Source organism: Canis lupus, chromosome 6 (assembly GCF_048164855.1).
Source record: "Canis lupus baileyi chromosome 6, mCanLup2.hap1, whole genome shotgun sequence".
Classification (NCBI taxonomy): Eukaryota; Metazoa; Chordata; class Mammalia; order Carnivora; family Canidae; genus Canis; species Canis lupus.
The window spans coordinates 61,869,351-61,887,299 of record NC_132843.1 but is presented as its reverse complement, the minus strand read 5'-3'; the positions used below and the strand labels follow the sequence as shown (position 1 = coordinate 61,887,299).

At 39.8% G+C, this 17,949-nt stretch overlaps 1 pseudogene; it reads right to left on the bottom strand.

The window, feature by feature from the left end:
* Positions 1-6,230: 6,230 nt before the first annotated feature.
* LOC140636069 (YTH domain-containing family protein 1-like) lies at positions 6,231-17,817 on the bottom strand (annotated as a pseudogene).
* Positions 17,818-17,949: the final 132 nt, after the last annotated feature.

Below are 17,949 nucleotides of genomic sequence, written 5' to 3'. Positions count from 1 at the left end.
CCACAGTGCCTATATATACATATAGGCTATACATATAGGTCATACATTATTCTGGGTGTTTATGTGAGGATGTTTTTAGATAAGATTAACATTTAAATTGGTGGACTTTAAATAAAGCAGATTGCTCTCTATAATGTGGGTGGGCCTCTCCCAATCAGTTGAAGGCCTAACTAGAACAGAAGACTAACCTCAGAGCAAAAGAGATTCTGTATTATATGGCTTTCATGCTTGAACTGCAACACACTTGTTTCTTCCCGAGTCTTCAGCTTTTAGACTTGATTTGTTGTATTGGCTCTTCTTTGGGTTTCTAGCCTGCTGGCCCACCCTGAAGTTTTTGGACTTGCCAGGCTCTGTAACTGCACATTTCTTAAAATGATTACCAATTTCTTAAAATAAGTCTCTCTCTCTCTCTCTCTCTCTCTCTCTCTCTATATATATATATATATATATATATATATATATATTCTATTGGTTCTTTTCTCTAAAGAACCCTTTTACACAGGAGATGGAAATTAATATTTATTTAGTGCAGGGTGTGCATTTAAACATATTAGGTCTGAATTCTTAGCCAACTCTAAGAGGTAACAGAGGTTAAAAGAAATTAAGGAACCCCCCAAAATATCTAGTAAATGACAGGCTCTGATTTGAATTAAGGTTTGTATCATTCCAAAGTGCCTTCAGCTGCATGATCCTGCAAGGAAAAAAACATGCATTTAAGTGAAGACTCCTTGAGTTCCTAGTAACACAATGAAGCATAAACCTTTCTTTCATTAAAGACCATATTATCCTCTCCTTTTTCTCATTTCTCTAGTGTTTAACAATCCTTTTTGGTATTGTCATTGTGTGGTATCCATTTTTTTTTTCCCTAGTAGAACCCGATTTCTTTGAGGATTTACCTTCTTCCACTGTGTATAATCATGTTGGGAGGGAATTTCAGACCTGTGCCTCTAACAATGAAACTTGAAAGGCCAGACCATTCCTTCCCCCTTCCCTGGAACTGCTGGTGGGTGAGCTTGTGATCTAAGCTCTCTTAATTGGAAACTTTCTTCTAAGACTTTGAAGTCTGAGCAAGTGATGTAAGGACAGAGAGAATAGCCAGACATCTTTCAGGGGAGCAACAGTTATTTTCGCTTTAGGGTAATTGCTTCCTTCTGATTTTTCATTCCTTGTTTTCTAGACCTCCCTTGGTTTCTTTCCCATGTCAAGTTTAGTACCCTTCCTGTCTTATCTGTATGACCTTTCCAATAGCCTTTCAATAAACTTCCCTTTTTAAAGTTAGCCAGAGTCAGTGTCTGTTGCTTTCAGCCAAGAAATATAAGTGATAAGGAATCTCAGGACACAGATCCTCAGGGAAGAGTGAGATATCAAATATGGTTCCCTTTAGTGAAATAGCTATTTAAGCTATGACCTATAGTCATAGGGAAAAACAAATCTCCATAAAATATAAAGTTTGGGGGCTTGGAATAGTTTCTTTCATGGAACAATATAAGAATGTGAGAAATTCAAGGATGGCAGGGTAAGGAGGCTCTTGATGGCACTGGATGAATAATGACAAAGGAATCACAGACTCATAACGTTAAAGTACTAGCTTGAAAAAGGGGATGTAAACTCAGGGGCTGTATATGAACATGTTGAAAAATCTCTTATATCTTGTACCTATTGGATTGAGATAGCCGAGAATCAAGCTCAGTGTTTAATTAGTAGTTGAATTCAGAGTCAGGAAAGACTAGGTTATGATAACAAAACAACTCCACAGTCTCAATGGCTTAGAACAATGAGAGTCACTTGTCCTAGAAATCTATTGCAGGTTTGTTTGTCAGTTGTGCTGTGCATCCCCCTTACTCCAGAACCAGGCTGATGCAGGAGCCTGGAGTGGTTGCTGGTGATTGTGGCAGAGGGAAGGAAAGAAAGTGTGACAAATTGTGAAGCAGCTCTTAAAGCTTTCGGAAGGGAAGGGGAGATATCACTTCTGCTCATACATATTTGGCCAAAGGAAGTCATATGGCCTTTCATTACTTCAAGAAGGAAATGAAGTGTAGTTTTTCCTAATATGAGAACTAGAAATAATTGGTGGATATCAATTACTACTATCAGAACTTTGCTAGATTTCTTACATGAAAGTTAGGCATCCATTTGGGAAAAAGTGATCTAGAGGCATCAGAGTAATTTGAACCTCCAAAGTTTTTCTTGAGAAGTGACTCTTCTCTATTGTCTGAAAAGCTGTTTTCTTTCATGCTCGTATCGTAGATACCTGCATACCTTCATCTGAGAGAGTTCACATTGAGAAAGAAGTCAACATTCTTCCTTATGCCCCACATCTTTTCATCCATAGACCATTAATTAGAATTATACCTCTCAGAATCTAAAATCAATATTGGAAAGTAAAATTTTACACAACAAAATAATGGGAGGCAGGAACATGCCAATGTATATTAACCCTAAAGTGGGAAATATATGTGAGAATAGATTTTGTAGATGCTTGACTGAGGAGAAAGCAGCATGATTTCAGTTTCACTGAACTTGTCAATATGGTTCATATACCAGATATTCTTTATGAAGTAGACTAGCTGAGTTGATTCTAACATTTTTTTTTTACCTTGGTTAACATACATACAAAAATGCACTTAAAAATGTGTTCAATAAAGAAAGTTGGATGTTAAGTGTTAGAAATATCTTATTTTAGAAATTATAGAAATGTCCAGTTCTAGAGGGCCTAGGTAATAGTCTCTTCAACAAACCCATGAAATATATATTGAAGAAAGTATGAGTATCTTTAAAATATCTGTTTTTAAACATCTGTTTAAAATAGCTATTCTCTGTAGGCCAGAAATGCTGCCACGAAATATTACATTGGAAATGAGCACCACCGTGGGAGTGGCAAAGACCAGGCAAGACCATAATAGGCAGTGGGACTGGCTCCATCACCAGACTGGCCTGTCTGGAAGAGCTATCTGGGTATGACTACTTGATTATGAATGAGTTCCCTAGGAAAAAACTGGGAGTGGAACAATCACATAAAACAAAACAAAAACTCCTGGTCCAGTAAACAGAAGTCTTACTTAAGCCATGAAAAGAAAAAGTCATGATCACATCCCTTAGCCAATTCCCTAACCTAATTGTTTACACTATCAGATTCCCTTGAAAAAAGAAATATCAGACAATTTTGATGTCAGATCCTGCTGTAACACTAAAAATCCATTTGGAAGATGCCCAGATATTCCCACCAAAGGGAAAAACAACTTGCTGTGCTTTTGACCTTGTACCACTAAGAAAGAGGCCTAATTATTGGCATGCCTTGGAAGAAGCATATACCCATTCTGTGTGTCCTGCTTTGGCCATTTACCAGGTGACTTGAAAAGCTGCCAGCTATGATTGAGGCCCACAGCAAAATATGCCCTAAGTAAAAAGTGTAAAATGCTATTGAACTATTACTAATATATGTGCATGACTGGAACAGAGATGAGAGTGAAAGGAGGGAATGAATGGTTATAAACTCTAAGACAGTGTGAGCATATAGTTTTTCCAGAAACATTGGCAGGAGGCTCCCCATTTTGGAGTACATGTTTTCTAATTTGAAAATTCATAACAATAGCAATCTTAATTCCTGAAATTTTTCTGATGAATGGAGATAATTAGAACCATTTGTTTACTATAAAAAATCGAAGTATCCATTAAAAGCAGAGGCTGAATATCCTGGTTTGAACACTTGATAGTCTCACAGTTGCACAAAACTTTCACATAAAAACTGAGGACCCAGGATTGTTCTGGCTTGACATCTAGTCTCTTTCCAGCCATGATATTTTCTTACTAAATGTGAATTTTCAGGAACATAAATTAATTCATCTTGGGGTTATATAATCTCAACATTAGATTAGGTCAGCAGTGTGATATGTATAAATGCCTCTAGCTTAATATTTCACTCTTCTTAACTGTCCATTTTATTTATTGCTTTAGCTATAGTTGAGATTTTATTGAGCTTATTTGTATTTTTTGATGTATCATTATTGATTTAGGGGTCTTAAAAGTACTATTTATTGATTCATAGGATATAACTTTGGCTCATTAGGTATCTATTCTTGTACTTTTTTGTCTTAGTTTTAGTTGAATTATTCCTTTTATATTTTGAAAAAGTAATTTATGATATCCTATTATCTAGGGTAACTAAGTAATTTTTTCTTACTAAATATTCACCATACTTACATTAAGAGAAAAATGAAGATTTTGAGGGAGTCTCAATGTATGGTGGTGCTATTTTCTACATATCACGAATAATAACATGGAGTTTTATCATGCTGTATAACAGAAATACTTCTGGGAAAAAAATGATAGGATTTCTAAGGCATATAATTGCAAGAAAAGCTAATCTGGACTTTTCATTTTGCTTTTAAGAGACAATCAAGGTATAATAGTCCATTGTTGAGTGTTTTGTGAACATGCTTTGCTTGGATTCTTTATGTTTCATTTCACTTCTTGGAATTCTATTCATTTATGAGAAGAATGAATTTCTAAGAGCTATTTTCAGAAGGGCAATGTAAGAGTGTAGAATGAATCACAGGTAGTGTGACATGCTTGGCATATATAATCTCAATGGCCTTTTTAAATTACAGTAGTCATCTTAACTAGAGAAAGAGAAAAAAGAGAAAGAGAATCTGAAGATACTGTGTCTGTTACATTGACTTGTAGAACAAAGAAACTTTTTCACCCTGCATGAAGTTTCACTGCTGTTCTGATTATCCCATATAACATTTCTTATTTTACAGCCTACTTTATCTTTTATTAATATGCTATCTCAGTTCTCTTATGATTAACATTGCCCACGTACATTTTTTATCCTTTTACTTTCACTTTCTTTCTTATATACAGCATAGAGCTAGTTTTAAAATTTTTGTTGTTAATCCAATCTTACCATGTCTGGTTTTAACTGATGATATCCATATAAGTTCCTTTATGTTTATTTTGATTGTCATATAGTTGGGCCTAATTCTACTATCGTGCTTATTTTTAAACAAACTATTTGTCTTGTTTTCTCTCTGCTTCTCTCTTCAGTATTCCTTTTTTTTTTTTTTTTTTTTTTTGCTAAATAGTATTGTTTATTAAGGCTTGTATTCTCCAGAGGGAAAGTTATCCAACGTTGTCCCTGGCTCCATACAAGCAGTAACAGTTCAGAGAGTGACACGTTCTCAATACAAGTCTAATACAGCTTGCACTTTAACTCAGAGGGTCTTTTGGAGTAAATAGTTTTCAGAATAGTTTTGCTCTCTGAACAGTAAGATTCCCTACAATAGGTGCGTGCAGACTGTGCCAGAGCAACAGGCGTGAGCACCATTTTCATGCTGAGATTCAGACTCCGGGTGGCAGTGAGTTCCTCCAGGCCCCCCATTCCACAACACAGGACAGCAGATTCAGTTTCTAAATTTTTTTTTTTTTTAACCCATTCGACAGGAACATGAAATCCGAGGCACATGGTAGAAGTAACAATCGTGGCACCATCTGTAGGAGCAGACCCTCCGTGTGAAGCTCAGCATCGCGGGCAAACAACTCAGAATGGCACTGGGACTCGCAAGGGAAGGGTATGTAGGGTGATCTGCAGGCAGGTGAGCACGGCTGACCGCTGAGCCCAGGCCTCCGCCAGCCTCCCTGCATCCGCCCCGCTGGGTCGAGGAGGGGCAAGGGACGCGGTGGCCACATGGTGCCTGACGCTCTGCACCAACACAGCATGCTCCCGAATCTGAAAACCTCAAATCTCTCTTTCTGTCTAGTAGAAACATCAAATGGACAGACAAGTATTTTAGACAGATGACAAACGAGCCGAACGAGGTGATCATTTAACCCACTGATTTCAGCATTTTGAAAAGTATTTAAACAGAATACAGTAAATGACGAAAGAAGTCATGGTTTCTCCTGTCGCTATAAAGCAGTAAAAGGGTGAGAAATAAGTCCCCTATAACGATGTTAAATGGGGCAGCCCCGTTGGCTCAGCGGTTTAGTGCCTGCCTTGGGCCCAGGGTGTGACCCTGGAGACCTGGGATCGAGTCCCGCGTTGGGCTCCCTGCATGGAGCCTGCTTCTCCCTCTGCCTGTGTCTCTGCCTCTCTCTCTCTCTCTCCTCTGTGTCTCTCATGAATAAATAAATAAAATCTTAAAAAAAAAAAAAAAAGATGTTAAATGACAGTGACTGTGAGTAAGAACATAACTTCTGCCAAACAACCACAAGAGAAGCTTCGGGATGTATTAGGTTTTCTGTTCTGTCGTGAGGGTTCTTGGGTTTCTCGTGACATCTGACTGATGAGCGGACAACACACACTTCTTTATCAGTGAGCTCTGTAATCCTAGAATTCGCAGAAAAATACAAATGAACGCAGATCCATCTGGGAAAAAATAAATACAAAGAGCGTAAAGATGCAAGGAGTGGGGCCCTGCCCGAGACAACCGCACCAAGCCCGTGTTCTCTTAAACCTTTTCAAACGTCAGCACGTGGAGGAAAGTGGTTGGTCCTTATGGGTGGTTTCGATTCCGCGGTTCCTTGCGCACCTCCACCTCCTCCTCCTCCTGGCGCTTCTCCTAGAGAGAAAAGCCCTCAAAGATGGAGGTTGTGTGCTTGCAGGAAACCAGCATTTTCAGCACCTGCTTTGCTTTTTTCTAAGGGCCCCTTGGGCCATCGGGGCTGCCCCCAGGTGGAGTTCTTAATGGAGCCGTGTTGCCGGCCTCGGAGTAGCTTTGTATTATGAACACGCATCTTTCTCTTTTTCTTTCTTCTTTCTTTCTTTCTCTTTCTTTCTCTTTCTTTCTTTCTTCTTTCTTTCTTTTCTTTCATTTTCCTTCTTTCTCTCTCTTTCCTCTCTCTTTCATCTCTCTCTTCTTTCTCTCTTTCATTCATTCATTCATTCATTCATTCATTCGTTCATTCATGACAGAGAGAGACAGAGGCAGAGACACAGGCAGAGGGAGAAGCAGGCTCCATGCAGGGAGCCCGACGTGGGACTCGATCCCGGGTCTCCAGGGTCACACCCTGGGCCCAAGGCAGTGCTAAATCTCTGGGCCCCCCGGGCTGCCCCACGCGTCCACTTTTCAGATTCCAATCAAACTCTTTAGGGTCGCAGCTGTGGGCAGCTTTCAGCTTTTCGGGAAGCGGGTGGGGCTCCACGGCGGGGGCAGAAGGTGGCTGGGAATCTGCAGGCGAGTTGCCGTCTCGGCCCGTGCCTCGGCTCTGCCCGGATGCCGCGTGTCTCCGGCGAGGGGCGGCCCAGCGGCTTTGGGGTGGCCGCGGAGGCCTTGGATACTGGGTTGGGCCAAAGCTGGGGGCGGGGGGCGGGGGGCGCTGAGCGGGAAGAGGCTGCAGAGTTGGCTGGGGCGGTGGGGCGGCCGCGGCGGCGGGAGCCGTGGGCACGGGCCGCTGGTTGTCCCACGTGCCGACGTCCATGTTAATGATGCTTTATGCGTGGAGGGGCAGGGCGGCCCCAGGCACAGGCCCGCTCCTTGCTTTCATTTTCGGCTGCGGTTTGGCGGGCTCGCTGGCAATGGCAGCCCACGAGGTTGGCTCCGAAACCGGCATGTGGACGATCGCGCCACCGTTGCCAGAAGGGACCCCCGTCATCGCCACCCAGCTGGCGACCGACCCCACAGTCTTGACGGCAGAGGGGGTGACGTCCCCATCTTCAGAGCCACCATGCACGGCTCCAGCTGTTCATCCCGGGGGCCTTGTCGAGAGGTGCCGTGAAGGCCTGTCTCCCGTCCACAACGGGGCCACCCGGGGGCTTGGCGGGTGAGGGCGGCTGCTCCCATACGCCCAGCTCAGCTGCTCCCCCGAGCCCCGCTCGTCCCCCAGCCTGAGAAGGCAGGGTTTTCAGGGAGGAAATTGAACCTGTGCTGATAGGTGTTGTTCCCCAGACCCCGGGCTGCCCAACAGCATCATGCATCAAATGATGGTCTCCGTTCCCGAGCTGTCCCTAAGTGGTGAGCTGTGGGAGCGGAGGGCCCCCTCCGGTAGACCAGGTGCCTCGTCGACGGAGTGAGGACACCCGACGGCCGTGGGCAATAGCCCGACAGGTGAGGGTCCGCCGTGGGGGGACAGCTGTTACTCTGATTTGACTGTCCAGAAGGGTGGGGCTCAAGGTCATTGTGGTCATTGTCATGGACTGTATCCTTCTGATGCAAAGAACCTTTTTTTTTTTTTTAAGATTTTATTTATTTATTCATGAGAGACACACAGAGAGAGAGAGAGAGAGGCAGAGACACAGGCGGAGGGAGAAGCAGGCTCCATGCAGAGAGCCCGATGCGGGACTCGATCCCGGGGCTCCAGGATCAGGCCCTGGGCTGGAGGCAGGTGCTGAGCCGCTGAGCCACCCCGGGCTGCCCTGCAAAGAACCATTATGTACTTTATTATCTTGTCCTTTTGTTCTCTGGGGGTCCACGCTGGTGGCCGACCTGCCTCATGAACGGCCCCGCGCAGCGTGGGCCTCCCCGCGAGGCCGCACCTGTCACCTGCGCTCTTGCGGCCCCTGGGCCACCGCCTCCTCCCCGGGCGCCCGCCGGGCGTTGGCGGCAGCGACTCCTGGGCGCGGGCCCACGAGCCTGGACGGGATGCACTGACCAGGAGCCTCTCTTCAGTATTCTTATCTTTTTATTTTTGACTATTTTTTTTAAAAAAAGATTTTATTTATTTATTTGAGAGAGAGAGCCCTAGAGAGACAGAATGAACACGAGTGGGGGGATAGAGAGAGAGAGAGGGAGATGACGGCTTCATCCTAGGAACCTGGGATCACGACTTGAGCTGAAGGCAGATGCTAAAACTGACTGAGCCACCTAGGCGCCCCTTGACTGATTTATTTTTATTTTTCTAGGGCCATTATTTTTCTTCTGAACTGACTTGGCATTTTTGCATTAATTTCTATTCTTTTAATGGTTATACTAAAAAATTTACTACCCATACTTAAAGCCTAACTTGTACAATAATTTTTAAAAGATTTATTTATTTATTTAAAGATTGATTGATTGATTGATTTACCTAAGGTGGGAGAGGGACAAAGGAAGAGGGAGAGAAAAATCTCCAGCTGACTCTGCGGAGCACAGAGCCTGACTGGGGGCTCAATCTCATGAGCCTGAGACCATGACCTGAACCAAAATCAAGAGACAGGTGCTAAACCAACTGAGCCACCCGCATGCCCCTGTACAGTATTTTCTTAGACTCAGTTTGAAGATATGAAGTATAACACATATGGAAATGTGTACAAATTATAGGTACTATTTAGTAAATAGTTACAAAACAAATACCTGTGTGCAACTCAGATTAAAAACCATAAGAAGCACCCCCAGAAACTTGTCTATTTCATTCCAATTATAAATTCCTTCCTCTTATTTAGAAGTAATCTTTATCCTTAATTTATAATAATAGTTTCTTTGCATTATTGGTTGTATATATATATATATATCCAAAACAAAGAGTTTGGATTTACTTTTTGAAATTTATGTAAATGCAACAATACAGCAAGTTTTTCTCTTCTGGTTTGCTTCTTTCCCTCAGCTTTGTTTTTGAAATCCGTTCATATTTTTGTATGTAGTTCCAATTATATGGTTGGTTCATTCATTTTCTTTCTTGTACAGCATTCCATTATATGATTATCTCACAATGTGTTTATCTACTTAAGTATTCATGGCCATTTGGGCTGGTTCCAGTGTTTGAAAACTGCGAATGATGGACTAAGGACATTATTGCATGTAGATGCTAATGTAGCCTATCCTTGAATTTCTGCCTAAGAACAGAATTATTATACCCAAGGAACTTTAGTGGATAATGGAAAACAATTTTCCAAACTAGTTGATCCAATTTATACTCGCATCTGTTGTGTATAAGGGTCCTTGTGACTCTACATCTTTAATGTAGTGTTATTAGGGGGTGCCTGAGTGGCTCAGTCGGTTAAGTATCTGCTTTTGGCTTATGATTCCAGGGTCCTGAGACTGAGTCCCAGCTCTGGCTTTCTGCTTCTCCCTCTCCCTCTGCTTGTGCTATCTCTCTCTGTCAAATAAATAAATAAAATCTTTTAAAAAATGTAGTATTATCAGTACATTTTTGCCAGTCTGGAGATTGTATAGTAGTATTTCATTGTGGTTTTAAAATGCTTATTGCTATAAAAAGATTACATATATTTTTCTATATTTGTTGATCATTTAAATTTCTTCTTTAGCTAAGTGTGTATTCTGTTCTTTTACCTACTTTACAGTTGGGTTGTCTACCTTGTTTTCATTGATTTGTAGGAGTACTTTTTATATATTCTGAAATTAAGTATTTTGATGATTGTTTTAATGCTGTTGAAAGTCATATCTATTTAAAATTTAATTTTGCAGGGGATCCCTGGGTGGCGCAGTGGTTTGGCGCCTGCCTTTGGCCCAGGGCGCAATTCTGGAGACCCGGGATCGAATCCCACGTCGGGCTCCCAGTGCATGGAGCCTGCTTCTCCCTCTGCCTATGTCTCTGCCTCTCTCTCTCTCTCTGTGTGTGACTATCATAAATAAATAAAAATTTTAAAAAAATTTAATTTTGCAGTAGTTGGTTCCTACTGTATAAAAGTTCAAATGATTTTTATGTATATCATAAAAATCATATAGTTTTCATGTCTAGTTGCCTTTCTAGATTCTCTTATTCTCATGATTTTTCCACAAATTCTTTTTTAAAAGATTTATTACTTTATTTGAGAGAGAAAGAAAGCATCTCACAATTGATGAGATCATGACCTGAGCCAAAAGCAAGAGTCAGACACTTAATTGACTGAGCCACTCAGGCACTGCTCCACAAATTCTTTTAGATGTTCTACATAAACAATAATATCTGTAAATAATACCAGTTTTATTTCTTCCTTTTTAATCCTTATGCTTTTCATTTATTTTTCATGTTTATTGCACTGATTATGATTTCCAGTACAATGTTGAATAGAAATTGTGAAAATGGTTATCCTTGTCTTATTCAAGATTGCAAGAATGAACTTTAAACTTTTGTAATTGGTTATAGATTGTCTTCATCAGTCATTGGGCCAATAATGCTAATGATTAGAAAAAAGATCAGCAAATTAAACTCTAAGGTGATAAAAAGAAGGAAAAACATCAGTAAAAAATTAATGAAATAGAAAACAAATTTATAATTGTGATTTTTAAAATATTTTACTTAAATTCAATTTGCCAACGTATAGTATAACACCCAGTGCTCATCCCATGAAGTGCCCTCCTTAGTGCTTGTCATCCAGTTACCCCATCCCTCATTCTCCTCCCCTTCTGCAACCCTTTGTTTGATTTCCAGAGTTAGGATTCTTTCATGGTTTATCTTTCTTTCTAATCTTTCCCCATTCAGTTTCCCTCCTTTCCCTTAGAGCTCCTTTCACTATTTCTTATATTCCACACATGTGTGAAACCATATGATAATTGTCTTTCTCCGATTGACTTATTTCACTCAGCCTCATAGCCTCCAGTTCCATCCATGTTGAAGCAAATGTAGGCATTCATCTTTTCTGATGGCTAATATTCCATTGTATACATAGACCTCATCTTCTTTATCCATTCATCTGTTGAAGGACATCATGGCTCCTTCCACAATTGGCTATTGTGAACATTGCTGCTATAAACATTGCTCAGGTGTCCTGTCATTTCACTACATTTGTATGTTTGGGGTAAATACCCAGTAATGCAATTGCTGAGTCATAGGGTAGCTCTATTTTAACTTCTTGGGGGACCTCCACACTGTTTTCTAGAGTGGCTGTACCAGCTTACATTCTCACCAACAGTGCAAGAGGGTTCCCCTTTCTCTGTATTCTTACCAGCATTTGTTGTTTCCTGTCATGTTAATTTTAGCCATTCTCACTGGTGTAAGGTAATATCTTATTATGGTTTTGATTTCTTTTTCCCTGATGGCAAGTGACATGGAACATTTTTTCATGTGCTTATTGGCCATGTGCATGTCTTCTTTGGAGAAATTTCTGTTCATGTCTTCTGACCATTTCATGACTGGATTGTTTGTTTCTTGGCTTTTTAGTTTGGTAAATTCTTTATAGATCTTGGATACTAGCCCTTTATCTGATGTGTCACTTGCAAGTATCTTCTCCTATTCTGTAGGTTGTCTTTTAGTTTTGTTGATTCTTTTCTTTGTTATGCAAAAGCTTTTTATCTTGATGAAGTCCCAGTAGTTCATTTTGCTTTTGTTTCTCTTGCCTTCATAGATGTGTCTTGCAAGAAGTTGCTTTGGCCAAGTTCAAAAAGGTTGTTGTCTCTGTTCTCCTCTAGTATTTTGATGGATTCTTGTCTCACATTTAGATCTTCCAACCATTTTGAGTTTATCTTTGTATATTGTGTAAGAGAATGGTCCATTTTCATTCCTCTGCATGTGGCTGTCCAAATTTCCCAACCATTTATTGAAGAGACTGTCCTTTTCCAGTGGATAGTCTTTCCTGCTTTGTCAAATATTAGCTGACTATAGAGTTGAGTGCCTATTTCTGGGTTCTCTATTCTGTTCCTTTGATCTATGTGTCTGTTTTTGTGTTAATACCATACTGTCTTGGGCAGCCTGGGTGGCTCAGTGGTTTAGTGCCACCTTCAGCCCAGGGCCTGACCCTGGGGACCCAGGATCAAGTCCCACATCAGGCTCCCTGCATGGAGCCTGCTTCTCCCTCTGCCTGTGCCTCTGCCTCTCTCTCTCTCTCTCTCTCTCTCTGTGTCTCTCATGAATAAATAAATAAAATCTTTAAAAAAATACTATACTGTCTTGATGATCACAGCTTTGTAATACAATTTGAGGTTCAGGCTTTGTGATGTCCCCAGCTTTAGTTTTCTTTTTCAGGATTCCTCTGACTATTCAGAGTCTTTTCTGGTTCCATGCAAATCTTAAGATTATTTGTTCCAACTCTGAAGAAAGTCCATGTTATTTTGATAGGGATTGCATTGAATGTATAAATTGCTCTGGGTAGCATAGACATTTTCGCAATATTTATTCTTCCAATCCATGAGCTTGTAAAGTTTTCCCATCTCTTTATGTCTTCCTTGATTTCTTTCATATATGTTCTGTAGTTTTTAGAGGATAGATCCTTTACCTCTTTGGTTAGGTTTATTTCTTGTATCTTATGGTTTTGGGTGCAATTGTAAATGGGATTGATTCCTTAATTTCCCCTTTTTCAGTCTCATTGTTAGTGTATATAAATGCCACTGATTTCTAGGCATTGATTTTGTGTGCCGTTGCATTGCTGAATTGCTGTATGAGTTCTAGCAATCTTGGGGTGGAGTCTTTGGGTTTTCTATATACAGTACCATGTCATCTGCGAAGAGGGAGAGTTTGACTTCTTCTCTGCCAATTTGAATGCCTTTTATTTCTTTTTGTTGTCTGATTGCTGAGGCTAGGACTACTAGTACTATGTTGACTATTAGTACTATGTAGGACTACTAGTACTAGTACTCACCAACAGTGGTGAGAGTGGACATCCCTGTCATATTCCTGATCTTAGGGAAAAGGCTCTCAATTTTTCTCCATTGAGAATGATATTCACTATGGGCTTTTCATAAATGGCTTTTATGATACTGAGAAATGTTCCCTCTATCCCTACACTTTGAAGAATTTTAGTCAGGAATAAAGCAAATGTTTTGTCAGATGCTTTCTCTGCATCTATTGAGAGATCATATGGTTCTTGCCTTATCTTTTATTGATATGATCCATCACATTGATTGTTTTACGAATGTTGAATGACCCTTGCATCCCAGGGGTAAATCCCACTTGGTTGTGGTGAATAATCCTCTTAATGTACTGTTGGATCCTATTGGCTAGTATGTTGGTGAGAATTTTTGCATCCAAGTTCATTGGGGATATTGGTCTGTAATTCTCCTTTTTGGTGGGGTCTTTGTCTGGTTTTGGGATAAAGGTAATGTTGGCCTCATAGAACGAGTTTGGAAGTATTCCCTCCATTTCTATCCTTTGAAATGGCTTTAGTAGAATAGGTATTATTTCTTTAAATATTTGGTAGAATTCCCCTGGGAAGCCATCTGGCCCTGGACTTTTGTTTCTTGGGAGGTTTTTGGTGACTACTTTAATTTCCTTGATGGTTATTGGCCTGTTCAGGTTTTCTATTTCTTCCTGTTTCAGTGTTGGTAATTTGTAGGTTTCCAGAAATGTGTCCATTTCTTCCAGATTGCCTAATTTGTTGGCATACAGTTGTTTATAATAAGTTTTTAAAATCGTTTGTATTTTTTTGGTATGAGTTGTGATCTCTCTTCTTTTGTTCATGATTTTATTAATTTGAGTCTTTTCTCTTTTTGATAAGTATGGCTAGAGGTTTATCTATCTTGTTAATACTTTCAAAGAACCAGCTCCTGGTTTCACTGACAGCCTTGCTGGATAAAATATTCTTGGCTGCATGTTTTTCTTGTTTAGTACACTGACTATATCATGCCAGCCCTTTCTGGCCTGCCAGGTCTCTGATATTTCTCCCCATATAAATTAGGAATCTCTTGTCTTAAGCTGCGTTTAGAATTTTCCCCTTATCTCTGAAATTTGCAAGCTTCACTATTAAATGTCAGGGTGTTGATCAGTTTTTGTTGATTTTGGGGCGTGGTCCTCTCTATCTCTTGGGTATGAATGCCTGTTTCCTTCCCCAGATTAGAGAAATTCTCAGCTATGATTTGCTCAAATATATTTTGTGGTCCTCTCTCTCTTCACACCTTCTGGATTCCCAATAAGACAAATATCATTCCTTCTCAAACTATCATTTATTTCCCAAAGCCTCTCCTAGTGGGTTCTTAATTGTTTTTCTCTTTTTTCCTCAGCTTCCTTCCTTTCCATCAACTTGTCTTCTATGTTACTCATGCTCTCTTCTACCTCATTAACCCTGGCAGTTAGAACATCCAGGTTAGACTGCATCTCAGTTAGATTTTTAATTTTGGCCTGGTTAGATCTCAATTCCATAGTAAGAGAATCTTTAGAGTCCTTTATACTTTTTTCAAGAGCCACCAGTAATTTTATAATTGTACCCCTGAATTGTATCTCTGACATGCTACTTAAATCCATATCCATTAGATCTGTGACAGAGAGTATTACTTCTGGTTCTTTCTTTTGTGGTGAATTCTTCCTTCTAGTCATTTTGTCCAGTGTAGAATGGCCATATGAATGAGCAGAGTCAAAAATATCAACCATTACCTAAGTAAAATACACCCTAGACAATTCTGAAGATGTCAGGGACCAGAAAAGAAAAGTAAAAGAAAAGAAAAGAAAAAGAAAAGAAAAAAAAATAAAAAAGAAAAGAAAAAGAAAAGAAACCATGAAAGCAAAAAACAAATTTAAAGCAACAGTAAAAATTAAAAAAAAAAAAAATGGGGAGGATGTGGTGGGGGAGATAGAATATAGTCTCACAGAATGGTCTAAGAGGGTGACCCTCTTGGTTCTGAGTGTATTTTGTTCTGTATGGTAGAAGGTGCTAAATTTAAAATTTATATAAACCGGCAAAATTTATATAGAGACACAACAACAACCACCACAGAAACAAAAAACAAGATAAAAGAGAGGGGTGGAATGGGAAGGAAGAGAGAATATATAATCTCACAGAGTGCACCAATATGGTGCTCCACTTGTTTCTGAGTGTATATTGGTCCATATGTTAGAAGGTACTAAATTCCAAAATTGTAAAACTAAACAAGACCAAAAACTCCCATAACTTATATATCTACAAAAATTAAATTGAATATATTGAAAGAAATCCAAAAATAAAGGATATATCTATGATGTGTAATTATAAAGATATGAAAGTCAACAGGGAAAAAACTTAAAAATGAAGAATTGATAAAATATTGTAGTTAAACAGGAAAAACGAAAAACTATTGGAATTTTTTTTACCTGAAAGATAAACGAATCATAAGGAAAAAACCTTGAGTTGTATATACTATTTTCCCTCAGTCCTGGAGCTTTCCAGTACTGCTTGGTCAGTAAACTTGTTCGTCTCCTGTTCTTTTAACTGTTCTGGGGGAGGGACCTACTGCACTGATACTCAGAGGTCTGTGCCTTGGTAGGAGATGCCTTGCCCCTTGCCAGGTGGCTGGGCCCTGTGTAAAGTTGTTGTCTTCTTTGCTCCCTAAAGGCTGCATCTCTCCCAGGTGAAAGGAGGAAATAAAATGGTGGCAGCCAGATCTCCAGCCCTAGAGCCAAGAGCTCCCTGTGTGTACCAAACTACAGTCTCTCAGTGCACACTGGCTTAGATCCTCCTGAATAATTTTTATGAGCCTAGAAAATTATCAGAAATCAGAATTAAGGAATGCCTTAGTAGCTCATTTGGTTAAGCATCTGATTCTTGCTTGATCTCAGCTCAGGTCTCGATCTCACAGTTGTGAATTCAAGCCCCATATGGACTCCATGCTGGGCATGGAGCCTACTTAAAAAAAAAAAGAAGAGGGATCCCTGAGTGGGTCAGTGGTTTAGCGCCTGCCTTTGACCCAGGGTGTGACCCTGGAGTCTCGGGATCGAGTCCCACATCGGGCTCCCTGCATGGAGCCTGCTTCTCCCTCTGCCTGTGTCTCTGCCTCTCTCTCTCTCTCTGTCTCTCATAAATAAATAAAATCTTTTAAAAAAGAGAGAAAAAAGAAGAAAAGAAAAAGAAATCAGAATTAATTAATATCAACCCCTCTTCAAATATAAAAACCTCAATACCCTTTAATTTTATTCCTCCTACTGTGCTAACTTTGTCCAGGGTTTTATCCTTATCCTTTCTTTAGTTCCATAAATTCAACATTGCTCTTTCTAAATTATACAGTCAATATTTGCTTTGATTTATTACATACACATTTACTGCTTTATTTGTTTTAGGGTAGATTTCTCAATAATAAAGAATCTTAGTTTTGGTTAATATAAGCATTTCTTTATGTTACACATTTTAAAAAGAGATTTTATTTATTTGTGAGAAAGAGAGTGAGAGGGAGAAAGCGAGAGAGAGAATGAGCAGGGAGAAAAGGCAGAGGGAGAGGGAGATGCAGACTCCCTGCTAAGCAGGGAGCCCAATGCAGGGCTCCATCCATCAATGCTTAACTGACTGAGCCACCCAGGTGCCCCTATGTTGCACATTCTTAAAAGATAGTTTTGTCTCTCAACAATTTGAAGAAATTATCTCATCTCTCTAATTTACGTTGCTGCTGTTGCTATCATTCCAACTGCTATTCCTTTGTACGTGATCTCATTTTTTCAAGATTTTTAAAAAATTTAGTCTACTTGGAATGTATTGGGATTCTACAGAGATTCATGCTTTTATTATATCTCAAGAATTACAAACACTATGTGTTTAAATTTTGCCTCTCCTTTCTATTATCTTATTCTGGAACTCTGTCTAGGTCTGTGTTAACCTTCTCTTTCTGTCCTCCACATGTCTTTCATATCTCCTGTATCCTTGTCTCTTTGTGATGCATTCTGTGTAATTTCTTAAGATCTATCATCATTAATTTTCTCTGCTGATGTGTTTACTGGTTAAGTATTGATTGAGTTTTAAAAATTTCAACAGCTATATTTTCATTTTTATATATTTCACTTCCCCTTTTAGTTGGTTATCTTTATAATGGAATCCTTTATTTCTTTAAACATTTCATATGTTTGCTCAAAACTTATAAGTATCCTCTTATAATTCTGTACAGGAAGTTTTAGGTGTCTAAATCTGTTCTTTATTGTTTTTAGTGACTGTAATAGTGCTACCTCCTGATTTTTTGGTAACCTTTAATTTTTATCAAATTGCCTTATCTTACTTACTATGCGGCATTTCACTGGATCTAAATTAGGCAGCAGTCCAACACAGAGGATTTGCATTGTGCTTCTGCTGATACCCATGGGGTTCCCGCAGCTAAGGATCATTTTAGTTCCCTCTAATAACCCTAGATCACCTGAGAATTAAGACTCAACTCAATACTTCAGTGCTGGCCGAAGGCTCAGTATCCCAGTAGCAGTGCTGCTGCTGGGATT